This window comes from Triturus cristatus, chromosome 4_2 (genome assembly GCF_964204655.1).
Source record: "Triturus cristatus chromosome 4_2, aTriCri1.1, whole genome shotgun sequence".
Lineage (NCBI taxonomy): Eukaryota > Metazoa > Chordata > Amphibia > Caudata > Salamandridae > Triturus > Triturus cristatus.
In genome coordinates this window covers 107,119,996-107,144,455 of record NC_140586.1, presented here as the reverse complement: position 1 = coordinate 107,144,455, position 24,460 = coordinate 107,119,996, and positions in this window count along the sequence as shown.

The following is a 24,460-nucleotide window of genomic DNA, read 5'->3' as shown; positions in this document are numbered from 1 at the left end:
AGAGGGCAGCGATATCCAGATACTGAGGGGCATATTATCAAGGACGGCGTTAAAATTATCGCCGCTTTAGCGGCAGTTTTCTGTCGCTAAAGCAGCGATAATTGGCTTGATAATAGGCCCTGGAGAATTCCCATAGAAGCCCATGTTCACACCGGAACCTGGGTTCCTATATGAATTCACAAGGGCATATTATCAAGGCCATTATCGCCATTTTAGCGGCAGTTTTCTGCTGCTAAAGCGGTGATAATTTTTAACTCCGTCCTTGATAATATGCCCCTGAGAGAGCAAATCTCCAGCAGCCAGAAAGGAAGGTGAGCCACGCTTGGACCCTACTCCCGCCTCCACCTTCTAGCTAAGAGGAACAGATCCGCAATATATATGGTGTCAACAGCCCAGCGAGAGCCTGACAGCACAGGTCAGCCCGCTGCACGTGGAGAAATGAGTGGCCCCGGACCAACCACACTAGCAGGAAAATGGACAGCGGAATGGCAAAAGCTACCCATTAGAGGGCGCTGTGTATTTAAATTAATAATCAATAAAACCAGGAAAAAGGTCCCAGCATTCCCTGCACAAGGGCTACCACGAAATACCAAGAGGTGAGCGCCCTCCAAGAAGCCCACAAGCAATAGAGAAGGCTTTACACTAGCTGCATCTCGCTTCAAAAACTACACCGCCTCCCAGCAGCTGCCAGGCATTTGCGTATCGGCCCATAAGCACTGTAAAGGGCCTGAGAAACTTCAGGAATAGGCTGATGAGTTTTACTGCCCTCCTCTGTTGAATCGGGGTACCGCACTAACCCAGGCGCAGACAGCTGATGTGTGAGAGGAGAGGCCTCAGCACGAGAGATCGACCCGACCTGGAGACAGCTGACCCCCCCCCATCACTGAAGGCTTGGAAAAGTGGAAAACGGCAGGAGTGTAGCCATGTGCAAGGGAAGAGAAGTAAAGAGTAAGCTGCACTTTCTCCTTTTTTTGAAGTACATTTTCTTTTGCCTGTACCAGGGAGAGAGGGAGAGGGCATGCCCTGGAGTGTGCACCCCTACTCAGGGGCGTAACAAAGGCCCCTGCAACCCCCAGGGTGCGGGGGTGCCCTCGAGCTGCAGGGGGCCTCCTCAGCACAGTACTTAGGCCTGAGCGCTGCATATTAAATCCAGAACGGGCTCCTCCCTGTACAATGCAGGTGGGCCCTTAAGTTTTGTTACGCCACTGCCACTACTGCCCAACATCATACAGCCAGCAGCCAGATGCAAAGAAGAGCACATGATGTGAGAAATCCTCACTCATAACATGAGGCACAAAGACAAGCAATATAAAGCTCCCTGGGGCAACAGCACGGAAAACACCACCATGCAACTACCAACAACCAGTAGCCAGGAGGCTATAGAAGCAAGGTTTTAGCCACTTTTCCCCTTAGCCTACAACCATTGAGTGGGTGGTACTAGGACACTACCTAGCCGGGAAACAGCAGCCAATGGCCTCACAAGTGACCAGCTAAACCCCAGACAAGAAGAATAGAGAAAAGAGATACATGGCCCAGCTGGCCATGGCCAGAAAAAGGAACAAATCTGCCTGCAGTAAAGCCAGAGAATTGTGAGAGAGTGATCAAACACTGAGGGCCTGCATAACGTGGATGCTGTGGTATTGAGGTGTCACTGTACTGGACGATCTCCACTGGCCCTGCCACAAACCTGACCAAAATCCATTGGCCCCTTAAGTGAGGAGAGGAGTAGATGAATCAAGCAGCAAAAGGAAGGAGAGAACTCTGAGCCTGGACTCTGCGCGATGAAGAAGTGGAGACCTCACCTGAGGACACCCAGAGCACAAGATGCATCCTATCCCGTGCCACCCATTAAAGCGACTGGGAATCCCAGACACACCACACTGTTGCTCGAGCATGCCCAATGGACACAACTTGAGCCAGGAGAAGGCTCACGGAAAGCAAGGCGGGACCAGAAGGTGGACAGAAGCACACAGCACTGTGACAGTGGCCCAAACACCAGGGCCACACTGTGTCACACCCCAACAGCTTTTCTTGATGGCAGCGATCCCTCAAGGTGCAAGTCCTGCACCATCTAGAGAAAGGAGGCAGAACCACATCTCCAGACTGCCCACAGAACAAGGTCCCAGAAGAGGAAACACCATGATGTTGATTATTTGTTAAGCGCTTGAATGCTCGAGTGTGTCTTGGTGCTGACGTCTGTAAATGCTAAAGGAAAAAACAGATCAACGTGAAAAATGAAAAGTTATTATGAAAGAACCAGACTGTGTGAAAATAGCCATGTTTTGAGTTGTTTCCTGAACTGCAAAAGGGTGGGTGAAGCTTTAAGGTACAAGGGGAGCGTATTCCACAATTTAATGATGGCATTTGAAAGACTTCTACTTCCCCAAGCTGCTTTTCTAACATTAGATCTCGCCATTGATTTGGTAGAGCCCGAACGGCGGGATCTTCTGGGGATATACCAGCAGAAAATCTTTTTCAAATAGAGTGGGCCTTAATCGTGAGGCACTTTGTATACCAAACAGAGAGCTTTGAATCCCACTCTTTTCCTAACTGGGAGCCAATGAAGCAGCTCTATGGTTTGAGAGACTGATGTGTATTTTGTGATTTTCATCAAAAGAAGAGCTGCTGCATTTTCAAGTGTCCGCAGTTTATTCATGTGCCTTTTTTGTATGCCCACATAAAGGGCATCGCAATAATCAATATTAGAAAGAACTAATGTGGTGATTACTGATTTATGTAAATGAAAAGGGATGAATGGGAGGATGTTTTACAATGTTCCTAAAAGATAAAAACAAGATGATGTGGTTTGATTTATCTGGTCTGAACATGTAACCTTGCTATCAAAAATGACCCCCAGATTTCTGAACTCAGAGACTGGAAAAGGGAACAGGCACAAATCCTGGGGCCACAAAGTAGGATTCAAATAGGTTGTATCTTTTTACAAAAGTAGGGCCTTTGTCTTTTCAGAGATTAACTTGAGACAGTTGTCTTCTATCCACCCTAGAACCTCATGCATACACTTTCTGAAATGTTTGGCAAACTGTAATGGATCTCCTAAGATTGAAACTACAATCTGTCTAGCATCCATGTTAGAAATGGAGCCTCTAGTTGGCTGTGGTGTGCACCTGTCCAAGTAGGGACCCTCACTCTAGTCAAGGTAAGGTAATTACACAGCTAAAATAATCTCTGCTCTCACCCTTGGTAGTTTGGCACGAGCAGTTAGGCCTATTCAAGAGACAATGTGTAAAGCATGTGTACACACACACACACAGTAACGCAGTGAAAACACTACAAAATGAGCACACACCGGTTTAGAAAAAAGCCAATATTTATCTGAGTAAAACAAGTCCAAAAGGACAACAATGCAACAGACACAAGTAAAGATATCACTTTTCAAAGGTTAAATAAGTTCAGTGCATAGAAATCTATGAATGCGTCACTTTTAACACAAAGTACCTTAGATGTGTTAAAATTCAAAGAGGTTGTGAGGCGCAGGGGAGGTGAGGTGTGGAAAAGCAAAGCGATGCGTCAGTTCCTTACTCCCAGGGGAGGTGATGCGTGGGTTCCTTACAGCCAGGGGAGGTGGTGCATTGGTTCCTTACTGTCAGGGGAGGTGATGCGTGGGTTCCTTACTAGAAGGAGAGGTGATGCATCGGTTCCTTACTGTAAGGGGAGGGGATGCTTCGATCTCCAGACTTGCAGCCTTGGCTCCTTACTGCTGGGCAATGTTGATGAAGAAATCAATGCCGTGGGACAATACGTCAAAATGCCAGACGGGATGCATGGATTCCACAGCGATGATGCAGGTAATGTGTCGGAGTTTGAGCGGTGCATTACAGACTTTGGTGATGTAATGCACGAAACTCACGCTATGGTGAGTCTTCTTACATGCTGCGATGGAAATCTGGGGCCTGTGGTGAAAGCCATGATCAATGCGTCGATCGAGGACCACGCTCTAGTGCTGGCAGTGGCGATGCGTCGAAGTTTGTAGCGATGCATCAATAAAAAACGACGTTGGGAGTTGTTTAGTGGATTTTCTTCTTCAGTTCACCAGAATTTACTTCCAAGGGCCCAGTAACTGGATTTGGCACTACTTGGCAAGTCAGGGCTCTCAGAAGAAGAGCTCAGGCACTTGTTGGGGAAGTCTTTGATGGTCCTGAGATTTCTTAACAGGAGACAAGCACACACAAGCCCTTGGATAAGCTTGGAAGCAGGATTCAGTAAAGCAAAGTCCAGTTCTTTCATTCCCAGGACAGAAGTAGCAAGCAGCAGGCCAGCACAACAAAGCAACATGCAGCATTTCAGTCCCTTCTACAGCATCCATCTTTTCTTCCTGGCATAATGTTCTTTAGTGCAGAGGTGTTCTCATTTTGGGGGGTGTCAGAGGCACATTACTTATACCCCTTTCTGCCTTTGAAGTAGACAAACTTCAAAGGAACGTTTTTGTAGTGCACAAGACCCTGTCTTACCATGACCTAGCCCCAGACACACTACAGGGGGGGTGGAGACAACTTTGTGTAAGGGCCAGCAGAGCCCTATTTATTGTCAGTGACAACTCCTCCCACCATGCTAGCTCAGGAATTCCCATCAGCCTAATGATGGCCCATCAGGATATGCAAGGCACACCTCAGCTCCATTTGTGTGACTTTCTAGAGCGAATACACAAACAGCCCAACTGTCATCCTAACCCAGACGTAGATTCTACAGGCAAGCAGAGGCACAGAACGGTAAAGTAAAAAAATCCCCACGTTATAAAAGTGGCATTTTCAAACACGCAGTTTAAAAACCAACTTCACCAAAATATGTATTTCTAAATTGTGAGTTCAGAGATCCCAAACTCCAAATCTCTATCTGTTCCCAATTGGAAGATACACTTGTAGCATGTTACAAGGCAGCTCCAATGATAACCTATGCGAGAGATAGTCCTTGCAATAGTGAAAAACTCAATTAGTAGTATTTCCCTATCAGGACATGTAAAACATACAAGTACATGCCCTACCTTTTAAGTACACTGCACCCTGCCCATGGTGTGGTACTTTGAAATTTGGGACCGCGTAGGAGACAGGGCCCTACCCCTGTCTATTCCGGTATTAGCGAACCGCGAATGGTCAATGCGATATGTACAAGTGCTTTGTATAACGTTTTAGCTATGAATGCACTGTGTATACAATATTATACATTGACTACGTGGGTTCCATCTTAGAGCGGTGGCCATCTTATGGTTGCCCTCACATAGGCTACACATTACGAACAAGTACGGGCCTTTAGAATACATGTATTTTCTGTTTGACTTCTCTGTGACCTGTGCAGCTTGGCTCCGCTGCCCCAGGTCAGTCCGGTCTCACGAGCTCCCCGTCCTACGGCCACCTGCGATTAGCATCAGGGTTTGACACACCATAAAGCCTTTTCATCCCACACGAGCCTCCGGCTAATCTCTTTCACACCTGACTCTTCCTGCTTTATGGCTTGTTTTCCAAACAGGAGATGGCTGTGTTTATTGGGGCCTGTTGATATCTGATGTGGGATCTGAGCCTCGCTGGGTAAATAATTGTGGGCTGGCTTAACTGGAATGTGGGATGGTCATCATGACTCTGCCTTTTCGTTTGTAATGGATATATGTAGATGACCATATCGTAAAACAAGGAATGTATGCCTGAAGCATGATATTTTGTATTTAAGGAGAAGCCCGTTTCTGTAACTTTAAGCAGTCTCCTGAGAACATACATTGTGTTGTACTTCTTGGATACCTGTAATTGGTCTGCAGCCAATAAATCGATCTTTGACTTCACCCAGAAGACTCTGTGTTTCTGTAGGTCTGAAACAGGAAGAACCCGAAGTCTTAGGGTGTGTTCCCCTGCACCGCTGGGCTTTAAATTCCCAGTACTTCAGTTGGCGCCCAACGTGGGGCGATTTCAGCGGTACCGGTCCAAGCCAGAGGTTCGTGAGGAGCTTCGTGTGGAAATTCTGGAGGAAGGCCGCCACTTCATCGACCCCTGCATGTCGACGTGGTCCGAAAGTCTTTTCTGCGAGGTTCTCCGCGTCCCGACAGCTACGAAGGACTGCTGCCCTGATTAATCGCCCTGTTTTGGACCCTTGACGATTTTGGTAGAGCGAAACAATCGAGAGAGTCTTCTGGTGACGCCATCGATCATCGATATTCAGTTAAGTATAAGTGGAGCGTCTCCCAGTTTGTTTGGTATCCTTCGGGATCATTTTGATTTGGAGCTTGCAAGTGCCAAAGCCAGAGGACTCGTGTATTCACGAGACTATCGTAATCGATAATCCTCTGAGGTTTGAAACTAGACTAGTGAGCGAAGATGCCTGGTTCTAGTGTATTTGGTAGGTTGTTTTGTTTGGGTTGTGGAAGTGATTTCCAATTAGAGGATTCATGTCCGGTTCCTCCAATTGGAACTCCAACCTATGAGCTTTATATAAAACATGGCGTGGGCCCCATTGCAGATAATGAAGTATGGATCTGATACACCAGAAAGGACGGTGTTTTAAAATGGCCCCAAAATTGTAGTTTCGATACAGATATCTTAGATAATTTGGAAGTTAAATTGTTTAAAAAGAAAGCCCGGCCGGCGATGTTTGATTCTTTCCGCCTATGGTGAAAGGAAGCCAAACAGAAGGAAATTAAGCTAGCAAAAAGGAATAAGAGAGAAAGAGGTATGTCAATGATGCAAGCAGCTGTGCAATTTAAAGATAATGAGGAGGAACAAATGAATGAGCAGTTACATAGACAGCGAAAACTAGGAATCGATAAATGTTACCCTGTTTTGTCACCCCTTGTGCAAGATGAAACAAAAGAGAAAGAGAAAGATTCCCTAATGTCCCATTTGCTAAGTTCGCCACCCCCGTATGCGCAAAATGCCACGGCACCTCCACTGCTCGTAAATGTGCAGCCCCCAGTAAATATGCCGCAAGCCTTCCCACAGCCGCCAGCTCCTCCTCAGCTGGCTCCTATCCCTGCAGTGCAGCCCTCTCAAGGGCCGCCAGTTTTGTTACCTATTGCCCCTGCGCTTCCTGCGACTTTGCCTAACACATCAGCTGCCTCCCCTGGCGCTCTTTCTTACACTACCCAGGTACCTGTATCTGAATCCACTGTTCTTCCCTCTGTCTATCCCCCCGTTTTCGCCTCAACTTCTCCTTCAGCACGACAACGACTAGCTAATGTAGTTACTAGTTTAATGTCGCCTCTCTTTGGGTCATCTAATGTGACTCCTGGTTTACAACGTAAGCAATTGCATAGTCAGCTGCCTGGTCCTGACGAGAAAGAGGTGTTAGACCATCTGGCGCGTAGGTGGATTGGTTTCCCTTCAATCTATAATGTGGAATCAGTTGTTAACGTTTTCGACCAATGGGATGCCCCAAAACAGAGGTATGTGTTTGACAAAATGTGCGAATGCCTCTGTGAGAAATTGGAGGATCATGGTTCAAGCACAATCCCGCAGGAACTGTGTCGCGTGCGATTTGATTTTGGAACAGGTATAATTGTGGGCCGCGATGTAGATAAAGCGGTTGCGACTTTACTGTCCTTCAGGAATGGCGATTGTCAGCAATCATTGTTCGAACAGGAATTACCTGTGGGGAAGAAGGTAAAAGCGCGCCAATACCCGATGCGTGAGGTTCCCCCAGTTTGGAGACCTGCTGATCCAAATGCTAATCCACCTGTCTTAGCACATTTTCAGCGTGTTTGGGTGCATGTCCCTTGAAAACGATCTGAAGTAATAGCGCTTAAGCAGACATTGCCTGACCCCCGTAAAAACCCTACAGGATATTATAAGGAGTTATCACAAACTGCAGAATCGTGTGTTATGAATCTGGCCGACATAGATATGTTATTCGGGAATGTTGTTCCACAGCCTTTATGGGGATCCATCCGTAATACGGATCATGCTGCAGAACTAGGGGGCACATGGGCTAATATCGTTGCTGCAGACGCTAGACAAGTTGGTGGCGCGAAGCCTGACCCTTTGGTAGCAGAACTCCCTGGTAGAATTATTACGTACATGAAAACTTTAATGCCCGCGATGCGCGTAAATTGGGATAAACTGTCCGCATGCAAGCAGAAGAAAGATGAGACAGTGTCCGATTTCTTTACAAGGTTTGAAGAAACGTTTATCGACCACAGTGGTCAAGACATGAGTACTGAAGGTGGCCAACGGTTATTTGTGGATAAATTTGTGCAGAATCTACTTCCCGAGTTGTGTAAGTAATTAAAAGATTCAGAGAGTTCTTGGGCTGTTTCCTCTTCAGCGCAAATACTGGCTACTGCACAGTATTATGAAAATAGAGATAAAGATGAGAAAGATAGAACAGATAAGAAAACAAAAGAACTGAAAACGAAGGTCCTTTTACAGCAGGCTTATCCGCCTCGTGGAGGACAGAATAATTACAGGCAAACTCAAGGTATCTATCAGCAACCCCAACAATTTCAGAATAATCAGCAAATGAATGGGTATTATCAACCACGTATCCCTGTAGGTCCCAATCAATGTTCATATTGCCGAGAGGAAGGTCATTTTAAGTATAGTTGTCCTAAATTAATGCAGCGTACTAGTAATGCGTATGGCGCAAGAGGTAGGGGTGGTCAGCAAGCTCCTAGAGGTAGAGGGCGTGAAAATGCTCCCCAGAACGCGCGTCCTCTTCCGCCTCAAAATACGATAAATAGCTTTGATCAGCAAGCTAATGCAACTGCTAATACAGCTCAGTACTATAATAATGACTATTATGCAGAAGACGACAATGTGGAAGGTAATGATTACTAGGACAGCCATGGACAGAGAGAGGGAGTTGTTTCAGTACCAGTGGATCAGAGTGGACCGTATGTCAAAGTGACTACAGCAAATGTAACGGAGCCCTTTCTGCTGGACACTGGTGCTGCAAAGAGTTCAATCATGCATTCAAAACTCCCTGGCGCGCCTTTGTCTGGCGAAATGAATGTTTCAGTAGGTTTTTCTGGCGCCCCTGTTAGGAACCCGATTTCTAGTCCTATGCTACTTTCTGTTGGACCTTGTGAGCTAAAAGCACCCCTCATCCTAACAACAGGATGTGGTGAAAATCTGCTAGGATTAGATTTGCTAAAAAGAGTGCATGCAACGCTATATTGTTCTCCCTCAGGAGTACAACTTACATTAGGTAAGAAAGTGATTTCCCCAATGTATTTGTCTAAGAATGCAATGCCACCTGAATTGTCATCCCTTCCAGATGTCCTTTGGGCTACTGGTCCCAATGATGTGGGTCTCTTGGAAATACCGCCATACGTGGTCCCTTTAAAAGCCAATGTCAGATTGCCACGCATTCCCCAGTACAAGATCTCCAATGAAGGTCAGAAAGCGTTGTTAGCAATTGTCAGCGATTTGGTTAAAAAGGATGTAATTGAAGAAACAAGAGGCAACGTTTGCAATAGTCCGATTTTACCTGTCTTAAAACGAACGGACCCTTCACAGCCACCTGTTTACAGATTTGTGATTGATCTTAGAGAGGTTAATAAGATTGTTGTGCCACAGTTTCCAGTTGTCCCTGATATAACTGCCTTGTTAACTATGATTCCAGCCTCCGCTGCATGTTTCTCAGTGATCGATCTAAAGAATGCTTTCTTTAGCATCCCAATTGCAGAGGAGAGCAGAGACATTTTTGGCTTTAGTTTAGGAGGTCGAAGCTTCTGCTTTAAACGCGCTCCACAGGGCTACTGTGAAAGTCCATCAATATACAGTCAAGCTTTAAAAGCGCAGCTTGATTCACTTGTTTTACCTAGTGGCGCTATCCTTATTCAGTATGTTGACGATTTACTAATCGCCGCGGATACTGAAGAGATTTGCAAAAAAGCTACATTGTCATTGTTGCGTCATTTGTCTGCCTTTCATCACAAAGTGTCTCTCTCGAAGATGCAATATTGTCGACAAGAAGTGACCTACTTAGGTCATCTCTTATCGAAGGAGGGAAGGAAACTGACCCCAGAAAGAATTCAAGCCATTGCACAATTAAGTGTGCCAAGAACACAGAGAGAAGTGCGTGCTTTCTTGGGCATTACTTCATACTGTAGGCATTGGATACCAAATTTTTCTTTACTGGCAAAACCTGTGTTAGCATTAACATGTAAAGATACACCGAATCCTATTCCATGGTCTGAAGAGTGTCAGAAAAGTTTTTTGGAATTGCGAAATGCATTATGTTCAGCTCCTGTGTTGGGTACCCCTGACTACAGCAAGCCTTTTACATTGTATGTTCACGAAAAGAACGGTTGCGCATTATCAGTGTTAACACAGCCTTTTGGCGACAGACCGCGTCCATGCGCAAATTTTTCGTCAACCTTGGACCCGGTAGCGAGGGCATTGCCAAGTTGTCTGAGAGCTACAGCCGCCGCAGCTATGTCTATTCGACAGTCTGCTGGACTAGTGATGGATAATACGTTGATTGTTATGGTTCCACATGCTGTGGACACATTGTTAAACAGGACCAAGACACAGCACTTAACTAGTGCGCGATTGTCAGGATATGAATTGACACTGTTAGCAAATCATATACACATAAAGAGATGCAACACGTTGGATCCAGCTACATTATTGCCAATTCCAGCAGACCCAGATGAGATTGAGCAACATGATTGTCTGTTCAGAACAGAAGAAGAGACAAAAGGGAGAATAGATCTTAAAGATACTCCCCTGACTGAGTGTGATGGTACCTTATGGGTGTATGGTTCGTGCTTTAAGCTTCCGAATGGTGATACGACTGTTGCATATGCTATCACGACTTTGCACACGATTGTTGAAACTGCACGAGTGCCAAATAATTCGGCTCAAGCAGCAGAATTGATTGCCCTTACAAGAGCATGCGTGTTGTCTGAAGGGATGAAAGTGAACATATATACTGACAGCCAGTGCGCCTTTGGTGTGGCCCACAGTTTTGGGCGATTGTGGAAAGAACGTGGGTTCCTAACTTCGCATGGAGCTAAGATTCAGAATGGCAAGTTAGTGAATGATCTCCTTGAGTCACTGACCCTACCGTTGCAAGTTGCGATTATGAAATGCAGTGCGCACAAGAAAATCACTGATGATGTTGGTCGCGGTAATGCGTTTGCTGATGAAATCGCGAAAGAAACAGCAAAAGATGTGAAGACTCGAATGTTTGTTGCAGGCCCTGCAAGATGGGTTGGTGATGTTCGAATGTGTAAGAACACGATAGAGAGTGTGAAGTCCCTTCAAGCTGAAGCCACAGAGAAAGAGTTGAGCAAGTGGAGAGAAAGTACGGGTAAATTGGATGAGAATGGTTGTTGGGTTGATTTGTCAGAACATCGGCGATGGTTGTTACCTGATGCATATGTGCTTCCAGTGGTTACTATGGCACATGGAATGGCACATATCAGTATGAAAGGAATCTGTAAGTTGTTGGCTCCAGTATGGCAGAATGCTGGAATTCCCAAGTGTGCAGAGAATGTGGTCAAGAATTGTATGGTATGCTTGAAATACAACCCTGGTAGGGGAACCCCAACTCCAGCTGGTCATTTTGCGCCTCCATCATATCCATTTGAAGTTTTGCAGCTAGATTTTAGCCACATGGAAAGGTGCAACAACCTGAAATATGTACTGGTTGTTGTTTGCGCTTTTTCAAATGGATAGAAGCATATCCCCTAAAAGACAACACTGCTTTATCCACAGCCAAAGCCCTTGTGAAGGAATTTTTTCCTAGGTTTGGAATGCCAAGAATGGTGTGGAGTGATAATGGGAGTGAATTTGTGGGTCGAGTGATGAAGAATTTGTGTGAGGGATTGGGCATTAGGCAGAAGTTTCACGCTGCAAATCACCCCCAATCAGCTGGATTAGTAGAGTGCTACAATGGCACTCTAAAACTCAAGCTGGCCAAAATCCAGGTGAGCTCCTGTCTTAAATGGCCTGACGCTCTGCCTTTAGCGCTCCTATCCACCAGAATGACCGTACACTCATGAGTGGGACTTAGCCCATACGAGATTATTTTTGGCCGCCCGGCCAATGTATGGGGTGTGCCAAGACCGACGAAATTCAGCGAAATCGAACATCCAGTACTGCTTGATTACTTGTATGAATTGACGGCTAAATTGCGTGTTTTACACCAACAGGTGCATGATACTCTTCCCCAGGCCTCTGAAGCTCCAGGACACCCTATCGACCCTGGCACGTGGGTTCTCATCAAGAACTTCCAGCGAAAGAGCAACGATGAGCCCCGTTGGATTGGCCCTCACCTCGTACTTCTGACTACAAGATCAGCTGTTCGAGTAAAGGGGAAGAAGAATTGGATTCACGGCGCCCACATCAAGAGGATCCCTTTGCCTCTACCATATGACCAGTGGGTCCAGGAGGGTATCGTTGACTCTGAAACAGACACTGTACCTCGTTTTGTGCCGTTCAGTGATGCACGCATAAGAGGCACAGCTTCAGCCCAAGAAAGTGACGATATTTTACAAGAAGCTGTGCCACCGTCAATTCGATTGGACACCACAGAGCCTGAACTCTTGTTTCAAGACCAGACAGTACCTGGCCGTTTCCACTACAACTTGAGACCAAGGCCTATGGACAAATAAATATTCCTCTCCCTTACCTTTTTGTTTTTGATATTATAGCTCTCCCATCTGAAGGACTTTCTTGATTTTTGTTTTTCGAACCACCATCCGGGTTCAGCCGCAGGGTCGCGGTGCCAAGACTTTGTGGTACAGGCCGAAGACGTTAGGTCAACGGTCCTGGTTGGTCTAGGGCGTTCCCTGGACTGACAGGCGTACTCCTTAGCAGAAGATACTCACCCGCCGCGAGCGGCACGATTAGAGGATGGAGTTTTTCAAGATGGAGCGACTCGCTGAGGAAACGAACTTTAAAGCAAAAATATGTAAAATAATGAGGAGCAAACGTTTTGTATTTTTATGTCTGTTTATACTATGTAGCATGATGGTGTTTACTGTAGGATTTGTATTCTTCTCCTCTCAAGAGCCCTTTGCACCCACTGTACAGCCTATACCTCCTCCTACTGCCTCCTGGCACTCTTTTCACCCTCTGCCTGAACACGAACAAGCCAGACGATCAGAGTTTGTAAACAACTCGTTTATTCAGCTCCTGCACCAGCACCAACTAGTCATGAATACCACCAATTGCTGGGTGTGTGGGTTAATGCCACATACCATTAACAAAGGTATTCCGTATCTAGTGCAGCCGTTTAGTTACAATGGATCGTCATGGGCATTCAAGACCATGTTTCTCTTTGCACTAGTTGCCTACTCCCCGCGACAACCGCGTTCCATCAGACCTAGCACAAATAATAAAGCTTTAATGAAAGGAGTTGCCGATATGAGCAGAGATATCGACGCATACTCTTCTATTCCCAAGGATGAATTGAGAGCTTATGTAGGGTGGAACGCGACGGGGTATAGCATTAGTCTGGGTGAAAGGCAGCGAAAAATTTCATCCCCAATCTGGGTCGTACCCCACATAGGTCGGTTCTGTTTACAAGGTAATGGTCAGAATCCAAGAGCTCAACTGGGGAGAAGTGACTGTACTGAAACGTACACTTTTCCATCGCAGTTTTCCCCTGCGTTTTTGGCTGCCAAGGGTACGTATTTTGTCTACAATGACCGAGCATATACATGGTTACCCCCTGATTTCTCAGGCACATGTTATATTGCAAATCTGCTACCGCCGACATTTACTGCTGCCTCTGACTATCACAAGACCAGAGTTGTAAGAGGCGTGATTAGTAAGGAGGATACTGCCGGTCAGGAAGCGGGAGACTTCTTTTTGGGTTTCCTGCTGTTTTGGGGACCTATGGTCAATAGTAGGAACCTGAGACAACTGACTCGTGTGGTTGAATCCACTGTTAATGTAACGGCTGGTGCCCTTGGTAATTTGGCAGCTGAGCTCCAAGCGGATCGCCTCATGACTTTGCAGAACCGTATGGTTCTAGACGTTATACTTGCAGACCGCGGTGGGGTATGTAAGGTTATCCAATCTAGCTGTTGCATTTTCATACCAGATAACGCTCCAACAGTTTATCAAGCCATCTCCAAACTGCATAAAATATCTGAATCCATACACGTGGATAAAGGAGATTGGTCACTGGTGGGGTGGTCCTGGGAACTGATATCTGCCTGGGGTTGGAAAATTCTGATGGTCATTGGAATGATCTTAGCCATTCTTTTCCTGTTCTGTCTGTGCATATAGTGTGCTCCTGCGATATGTGGCCTCTGTGCTACATTATGTGTAAGAAAACCTGTATCGAGGGACGAGCTAAGTAATAGGATGATGCTACAGCAACATCTCCATGACTTCGTGAATATTGACTTAGACTCGGATTGATATGAGTATAGTTATTGCCTATGTAAGGGCAAAAGGAGGGTCTGTGGTACTTTGAAATTTGGGACCGCGTAGGAGACAGGGCCCTACCCCTGTCTATTCCGGTATTAGCGAACCGCGAATGGTCAATGCGGTATGTACAAGTGCTTTGTATAACGTTTTAGCTATGAATGCACTGTGTATACAATATTATACATTGACTACGTGGGTTCCATCTTAGAGCAGTGGCCATCTTATGGTTGCCCTCACATAGGCTACACATTACGAACAAGTACGGGCCTTTAGAATACATGTATTTTCTGTTTGACTTCTCTGTGACCTGTGCAGCTTGGCTCCGCTGCCCCAGGTCAGTCCGGTCTCACGAGCTCCCCGTCCTACGGCCACCTGCGATTAGCATCAGGGTTTGACACACCATAAAGCCTTTTCATCCCACACAAGCCTCCGGCTAATCTCTTTCACACCTGACTCTTCCTGCTTTATGGCTTGTTTTCCAAACAGGAGATGGCTGTGTTTATTGGGGCCTGTTGATATCTGATGTGGGATCTGAGCCTCGCTGGGTAAATAATTGTGGGCTGGCTTAACTGGAATGTGGGATGGTCATCATGACTCTGCCTTTTCGTTTGTAATGGATACATGTAGATGACCATATCGTAAAACAAGGAATGTATGCCTGAAGCATGATATTTTGTATTTAAGGAGAAGCCCGTTTCTGTAACTTTAAGCAGTCTCCTGAGAACATACATTGTGTTGTACTTCTCGGATACCTGTAATTGGTCTGCAGCCAATAAATCGATCTTTGACTTCACCCAGAAGACTCTGTGTTTCTGTAGGTCTGAAACAGGAAGAACCCGAAGTCTTAGGGTGTGTTCCCCTGCACCGCTGGGCTTTAAATTCCCAGTACTTCAGTGGGCCTACCTTGGGCCTAACTCAGGGATGCTTTACATGTAGTAAAAGGGAACGTTTGGGCCTGGCAAGTATTTGAACTTGCCAGGTGGACATTGTAGTTAAAAAATGCACAGCAGTGGCAGGTCTTGAACATGTAAGCAGGGCTACTCGTTTTAGTGACACAATCAGTGCTGCAGGCCCACTAGTAGCATTTGATTTACAGGCCCAGGGCACACCTGGTGCACTTTACTAGGGACTTAATAGTAAATAAAATCTGCCAATTATGGATAAACCAATTACAGATAAATTTTACACAGGGAGCACTTGCACTTTAACACTGGTCAGCAGTGGTAACTCCTCGAACCTGGAACAGATCTCCTTGGAAGCTCAGGAGGACAGACTGAATCCATTAATGCCAGGCACGGTGTCCGAGTCAGCTTTATGCAAATTTGATAACGCCGAACCCTTCTCCAGGGAGTGTTTTCATGCTTTGGCCATGACCACTCCATCTGGCTCACCTTTGGATGTTTTGCCAGCTAAATTCTGGAAGGAACAGGCGGAAGCATTGCTTCCCCTGCTTAGGCAATTTTGCAGTCAATCTCTGCAATCGGGTATGGTGCTGTTAGTATGTAAAAAAGTGATAGTCACTCCTAATTTGAAAAAGTCATCTCTGGATTCATCTACTCTGATTAACTTAAGACTTATCTCTCTTCTGCCTTACCCGGTAAAATGTTTGGAAAACCACATTAGTAAGCTATGGCCTCAATATCATGAAAATAACAATTGTCTGAAAGAAGGGCAATTTGGATTTAGGTCATGGGAATGAATCAGCCTTGATCATAGTCATGGATGAGTTAAGAATGCGAGTCAACGAGGGGCAATCAGCTGTGCTGATTCTATTGTAATGCTCTCCTGTTGGTGCACCGGAATATTTATGACATCGCTTGTCAAGGGTTCAGGTGGCAGCAGGCAAATCTACCCTAAATAGACCAAGGAGAGCTTCTGTCTCCTTGGCATCAAAATATCTGAATTGGCTACTGATTAAGCAAAGAATTTTGATTAAATCACTCTGCATCATGTTCAAGGCCCTTCAGTGGTTGGGCCCTGCTCCCCTGCATAAGAGACTGAAGGTACACTCCTAGTAGACATCTTCGGTCCGCATCAGCCAATCTGTTATGTGTGACCAAGCTCAGGAAATCAAGGCAAGGTGGCCAGACCTTTATGGTCAATGTAGCCCAGCTTTGGATTTCACTTCCCCTCTTACTAAGGTCCTTAACTGATCTACTGCAGTTCAGAAAAATGCTCAAGACCTGGCTATTTTCTATGTATTTTTTTCTAGCCCAGACTGGCTATTAATCTTGAATGCACTTATCCTGACACACTGCTTTTTCAGGGGGCTTCTATCCCATATGTGTTTCTTATGTTATGGTTTAGTGGCCAGCACCAGGATACCAGCTAGTGACAGAGCACTTTGTAAACATTATAAATATACAAATAAGGTGCCCAGAGTCCTAAAACCAGCAAAAATGAAATGCAGCGCACAGTAAAAAAACAGGAGGTCAGAAGCTAAAAGACAGGGGAAAACACACCAAAGATGCCAGGTCTAACAATCCGCATGTGATATGGTTGAAAAACAAAAGGACCTGATGAATTTGGCCAATGGTGCCACATATATGTTGTAAATGGGTCGGACTCAGGGACGATCCCTGAGGGAACCCGCAAGGCAGCATGAAAGAGATGCTGATGTCAAGTCTACGAAGGTGACTGTTTCTTCTCTCTTGAAGGGAAATGATGTCAGCAGCTCACATGCTGACCCTCTGACACCATACCTTTCCAGCCTTTTGGTAAGTACTGTATGGGAAACAGTGTCAAAAGTCCATGGAGTAAGACTTCCAAGAAGATCCCTGAAGGGTGAACACACAACACGTGGCCGGATGACACACCACACTCAGGAAGAAGAGGAGAACGTATTCAGCGACTGGTCTGATTATCACTAAGTTGGAGCCCAACACCGAGCCTGGTGGCTGGACTATAGAGACAATCAACCACTGAGAGGACCTGTTTGTCTGCCCTGAAGAAGGTGTATGCTGCTGCACCGTGAAGGAGAGGAGACCGCTGCAACTACAAGTATCACCCTCATAGACCCGAAGATGGCGCCTGCTGCTGCACCCAGAAGAAGAGATGCAAGCAATGAGAAGTCTCATCAGCATAAGTGGAAAAGAGTTGCATGCTGAAGCACCCAGGAGAAAGAGGAGAAGCAAGTGTGAGCTGCCGATTCACACTGGGAAACCTGGTGACTGATCATGCCTAGAAGGAGAAAAGATCAAGAGTCGCAAGGCCTGGAAGGAGCACTTGAGAGAACTTGAGCCACTGATGTTAGGCATCTATCGACATGAAGAGGCCACGGAGGTGAAACACGAATGGCCTGGTGAAATCAGGAGAAACGCAAGTAAGCCACAAGCATGAGCAAACAAAGATTCTGCCCGAAGCCCAGTGGTAGAGCCGATAATAAGCAACAATCATGTGCAAAACGAGTCTCTGCTCCACGCCCAGTGGGAGAACCGGGAGAAAGCCACAAGCATGAGCAAACCGAGTCTCTTCCCATCATAACCATCCAGATATTGCCACCAGCAGCTCAGAACCCAGAGTATCCAGGCCATAGGATACAGGTGCCTTAACAAAGAAAGAATGTAAGCACCTAGCCACCATCACTCTAAGTTGTCGACGACCCAAGAAGGAATGCCTGTGACCATCAAGGCAAGTCATCTGGCAACTCCATCATGCCAGCCCCTATCTTGTAATCCATCTCAACGACTCATGGAGCATTGGACAACTTGAGTGGAGTCCAACACCATCCTCATACCAATAGGCAAGGAGCTCCAAAGATCACCTGCTCACCCCTCATGCATCCTGATCCCAGCAGGGTGAGCATGTCTTGCTCAGAACCCATCTACCCCTGCAGTTGCATGAGCGACCAGGCAGTGGCTCCTCAGCAGGCTTGCAGCAGCCCAGAACTGGCACATACGCATCCCCAACGCAGACCACATGCAGTCCCATGGCAAACTATCCAAGGGCCTCCACAAGCCTGAGAGATGGACTTGACACTTCCCCACTGAAAGATGCCAGGAGCTTGTGGGCCCTAGGATCAGAGACTATAACAGATTGCAGCATGCCAAGACGGTCTTCAAAGAGTCAAGCAACAACACCAATGCAAGTTTTGTGATGGACTCTTATAATGCTCCTGATGTATCCTGTTCTGAACTATTGACACTAACCACCAATTATCTGGAGCATCAGCAGAGCGGACAAACTCCACACAATGGACATGGCTCCAGCCGGCATGCAACCAGAAGGTTTTGGACATCCTTGAATCAGTGTTCGTGTCCTATCTCACAGAGGTTAAAGTATGAATACACGCAGGGATGTCCTGTCGCAGACAACCTCATCAGTCCCTGTATCCACTGCTGCCCCACTGATTGACTCCAGAGTCTGATGGAATACATGGTGTGCAGTTTATTTTTGTTTGTTTTGTTTCCACAGGTTGGACTTGTCTTTTCTTTCGGATTTTGGGAAGAATGTAGTGTCCTGCTGAACACATCTTGCAAGAGCCCCATCCTAGGGGCAATGCAAACACCCATACCACACCCATCCAACACAGGCGTCACCGGTCAGGGGACCATGTTAATAAAAGGCACTTGTGCTCTGGGACAGTTTTGCACCACCACCTCTACTGTCTGTGTTGTTATTCATCCATCATGTGGGCATAGGACCCAGAACTGAACAGTTATTAGTCTTAACTTCAGATGTAAAAGAGTAATTGACAGATATATGAAGAGCAGAAACCTTGCTGGCAACCATGCTGAACTTTGTGCGGTGTGGCTGTGACAGTAGACTGGCAACAGTCAAGGCTGTGCTGATTTTATAGACCTGGCTTGGCGCTAGGTATTGGCGTGGGGTTTACAGCTGTAGGTTATTTTTATCAAAGACAACACATCCCTAGTGATGCAGTAAGGGCGGCCTACCACATTCCTCTAAAACCTCAAGAACAGCTTTTAGAGATAGTAGGAAAGAGAGGGAGGGGCCTCAAAAGTGAACAGAATGTATATTGTGCCACAGTCCTACCTTATTACAGGGCTTCAGGCTAGCATCTACATACATTTTCCCACAAGGAAAGCTTTAGAGAAATTTTAGATCTGGCCTTGGTCTTTAGCTGCCTCACCAGACTACTGATTATTTTTTTTAAAAGCATCCATAATATGCATATGGAGAGAGGCATTTCATCAGCGGGCTTCATCTAGCATTCTGTTAAATTGCCATCACAGAATGGGGCAGTGGGTCAACCCACTTTAGCAATTGGCTCCCTTCACTTTGAGGGGCCTGTGATCTTTGTTCACGTTCACCTAACTTAGTTACTTTATATTCAGTGTCACCACTGGTTCTGTGTGTGTGTGTGTGTAGTTTTTTTTTTTAACATTATTTACTTTTTGATGTTTGTTTAAATGCCGGCTAATACTTTGCTTGCACGTGGGGGTACCCAATTAGACGATGATTTATTTTCCATCTCCAATTCAATATTCATGCTGTAAAATGTTTAATTGACACTGTAACATTTTAGCTGCTTTCCATTTGAGTGCTTTATTAGGTGGAGATTTATTATTGTCTCCGTCAAAAAAAAAATTACATTCATGTAGCACCCAAAAGACTTGATATTTAAAGAATATCACTCGTAAAACAGCCACATAAGTAATTGTTTTTTTAATGTAATGACATGTTTATTGTATACATAATGTGGCCACATACAGCTGACAGCATAATTTATTTTGTGGCATATGCTTGAAATAAGAAATAATCAAACTGAACATTCCAACAACCTGTTAAAGCCAGGCCAATTGACTTTGCCAAAGCTTGTTACAGATGGATCCAAGCCAAACAGAACTTCTTTCATAAATTATAGATTGGGCCTAGAAAAACTAGAGGGTGGGCATACAGTTTATTTATAATAGAGATGGACTAGCAGTGTTAAAAATCTAATAGTCATGTCTCCACCTATGACCATAGAAACATTGAGCATGTAGTATTTGATTTTCGCGAGCTGTCTACTTTTGTTCTTCATGCCCACACTTTGCAGGATTCATGTAAAATACAGATGTAATTGAAAGCAAAAATAGTTTATATCCAGCACATTTTCTTATTTTTTAAATTTAGAGTAATCCTGCTCCAATTAATTGTGTATTATCTAGACAGCTTAGGGTTAATTAACAAAGGTGGTGCCCAGATCCAATTAAAGAAGTTTCTAAACATGCAAATGCTCAGCCAATTTGTGTTCTGCTCCAGTATCTCAAAAAATCGCAATACAAAACTGGATTTGCACCACTTTTATGAACATGCAGGCATATTTTTCAAAATAGTTTCAATGTACAGATATTACTTTATAAATCTCTCAGAATCAGTGGAACTAACACGGATACGAATTTGTAGGTACCAAACTTTTAACCACTTTCACAATGTTATGGTCTGGCACCCAATTCAAAACACAACAGCCAAGTAAGTGCAATTTAATTGTATGACTTGTATGATCTAAAACACAGGCAACCCTAGACCAGTTTTGGTCTGAATAGGCCACTATAGTAAGGTTTATCTTGGCTCCAGCTGCACGGTGAGTAAGGGAGCCATGTCTGGGCATACCCTTCGCCTCTTAGGGCATTACATCAAACACACAAAAGGTGATGAAGTAAATGCTTGCATTAAGTCTAGCCAATGACAATTGCACAGGGTGCCATTCTAACTCATCTTTTTTTTTTATGTCTACAATGCCACCACGGATTTGACCCAGCCATATACAAATCAGTCTTTGTCCTGCTCCAATAGGAATAGTTCATCCCTAACTGCTAAACCAAGACCTCCTTGAACAAGAAAATAAGCAAACCGAGGGGCAAATTATCAAGCACGGCGTTAAAATCATCGCCGCTTTAGTGGCAGAAAACTGCCGCTAAAGCGGCAATATTGGGCTTGATAATATGCCGCAGAGAATTCCAATAGAAGCATATGTTGACACCAGAACATGGGCTTCAATGGGAATTCTCAAGGGCAAGCCCATTATCGCCGCTTTAGCGGCAGTTTTTTGCCGCTCAAGAGGTGAAAATTGTAATGCCGTTTCTTGATAATATGCCCCCATGTCTGGTTTCACACTGATTTGGGCTCATTAGTAGGCTGCAGCTTAGTTCCAGTCACACACAGTGTGCACAGGACCCACGTCTGGGCACACCCTCAGTCACTTATGGCGTTACATCAAACAGAGAAAAGGTGATGGGAGGAATACTTGCAAAAAGACTAAACACTGGTACTCACTCTGGGAAGCAATTGCTAGTATTTCTCACTCTATTGAATCGTCGTTCTCTTTTTTCACTCTCTAGAAGTCTCCTCATGCCTGCTGCAGTTAACCTCTGGGAGTTCAGGAAAGTGAAAGAGGCACCAGGAGTAGCCCTGGAATTTCAAAACCGGCAGGGCTTCAGGCCACCCGGAAAATGCCCAGTGGAAAGAAAGGCCTGTCTGGCCCTAAGTAGCTTGGTAGGTGTGACTATCAGTTTTAGCATGAAATTCTTCATTTTATTTTTCCAAAACAATATGTTTACCTTAATTTATAAATCTCACATATATTTGAATCTGTATGTTTAAAACACTCTGTTGACCATGTATTCACCTGCATGCCATGTTTAAGAAAGTAGTGTTCATTTTATACATGGGCTTTGTTGTGCTTCACTCTTCTCTCAGGTATGAAACTATTATCAACATGCTCGATAAATATCTCATGGTGTTGTGTCTTGACTAAAGTGTTGAGTCTGAATTCCTCCTCTTCCCAAAGGCCTTAAACCGATTAATAGAAATGGTGAAATAGTCACGTTTGCTATTTACAGCGCATAAAGCGGTGTATGAAGGGAAGGTTATTAGTATTGTGTAGGTTGTTGGGAGTCTCTTCTGACAATAGAGCCCTGAGCCTGTTTCACCCTGTGGCGGGTGAGATTCGAGGTATGTAACACAGTTTACTCATGTTTGAGGTGGGGGAAGAATTTGTAAAAGGGATGCATCCAGTGGTGGCTGATATCTACGGAGGGTGGTCGGGCGGGCTCAGAGTCCATTTAAGGGGACAACACACTCCAGAGGTGAGTACCTTAATGAACATTTGGTAGACATGCAGAAAAGCATATCTACCGTGATGCCGCCTTTGGGAGCCGGAGTCCCTCAGGGCTCTGTGTTGAGTCCGACTCTTTTTAACATCTTTATGACTCCATTGGCCACTCTGGCGGAGTCCTTGGGGGCCCAGATCGTATCCTATGCCGATGATACTCAGCTCCTCTTTACGTGTGGGAAAGGTGAGGAGTTTGACGGAGAGGGTATTCGTGAGTGCCTTGGGGCTGTTTTCAAATGGTTCCAGCTGAACAGCCTCAAATGCAACTCAGATAAGTCTGAGGTACTCTTTTTTGGTTGTACATCTGATCCAGATTGGCAGGAATGGTGGCCGACTAATATGTTTCCTCCTGCACATTCCTCCCAGCAGGCAAAAAAATTGGGAATTAAGATCGACAATGGTCTGACGCTGAGATCTCAGATCCTCTGTCTTACGGGTACTTGTTTTGGCCTCCTGAAGATGCTCCGGAAGTTTCTTCCTTTGCTTTCAGAAGAGCACAGGAGGATTACTGTGCAGGCCTTAATTGGCTCCAGATTGGACTATTCTAATGTCCTATATCTGGGTCTTCCGGAGTATCTGTTACAGCGCCTTCAGGTGGTCCAGAACTCGGCTGCTCAGGCTATCTTCGGCCTTCATAGGCGAGCCAGAGTGTCTGGCCTTCTGCAGTCGCTGCACTGGCTGCCTATCCGGAAGCGGATAGTTTTCAAGGCGTTGACGCTGGCTCATAAGGCTCTCTATGCCTCGGGCGCGAAATATCTGCAAAGGAGGCTTACTTTTTATCGCCCGGCTCGATCTTTGCGATCCGAATCTCTCTTCCTTGCGGTGGTCCCTCGAGTAAAGAGGGCCCGCGTAGGGGGTCGTTCCTTCAAGCTGAAGGCATCGCAGCTTTGGAATGCTTTGCCTTTGTCTGTACGTAGCACGTCTAATTTGCTGACCTTTAGGAAGGGCCTTAAAACTTGGCTCTTTGCCTCTTAGCATGCTTTCTTCCTCAGTTTTGCGGTCTTTTTTTTGTCTCTCTGTGTTATGATTTTATGTTTTCAAGCTGCCAATAAAAAGCGCCGGGACACTCCAATGGAGTAGCCGTGCGCTATAGAAATCCTAAATAACATAACATAACATAACATAACATAACATAACATAACATGTATGGAATTTGTAAGGAGAACTTCATGTAGCACATTGGCAGCTTCAGAAAATGTAGAATCAAATGGGTAAAAATCTATCATTGGCAGGCTGGGCGGAACCAGGGGTATATGAAGAATGGACAGGCAATCAAGCCTTGAAGCAGGAGGGTTTGTTGAAATTGTAGTCCATGACATGTAAACTTTATAATTTGCTTTGTATTCAATCAGTCAATCAAAATTCATACAGCGCAGCAAATCACTCGTGAGGGTCCCAAGGCGCTCGAGTTGCTGGCTGCTTCACAGAGAAAGCAGAAAAAAACCTTAGCAAAAGCAGGAGGAAAAGAAGGAGAAAGCAGTAAAATATGTCACAAAAGCAGGAGAAAGCACTCTGAAAAATGTGGCGGAAGAAGAGCGGTGTAGCAGCACGATAGAGCTGGGCCTGGGGCCTGCTCAATGGGGTCGCGCTGAGGCCTCCGTAAAGTAGGTTCTGGGAGGAGGGAGTGGTGCTGGGAGGCAGTGAGTGAGGCAAGAGCATCAAATGAGAAAAAAACAAGGAGAGGCAGTAAAATGCAAGGGGGAAAAGAAGGGAAAAAAACAGAAAAACGTGGAGGAAAGGAAGGATAAAGCAGTAAAAATGAGGGAAAAGCAAGAGAAAGCACTCAGGAAAATGCAGGGAAAGGAAGGAGAAAGCAGTAAAAACGAGGGAAAAGCAGAGAAAGCACTCAGAAAAACAAGGGAGGGGAAAGAGAAAACAGTAAAAAAACAAGGCAAAAGCATGAAAAACATACAGAAAAACTAGGGAACGGAAAAATGAGGGAAAAAGCAAGAGAAAGCATTCAGAAAAAGAGGGTAAAGAAGGGAGAAAGTAGTAAAAATGAGAGAAAAGCAGGAGGAAATACTCAGAAAAACAGGGGAGAGGAAGGAGAAAGCAGCAAAAAACAAAGCAAAAT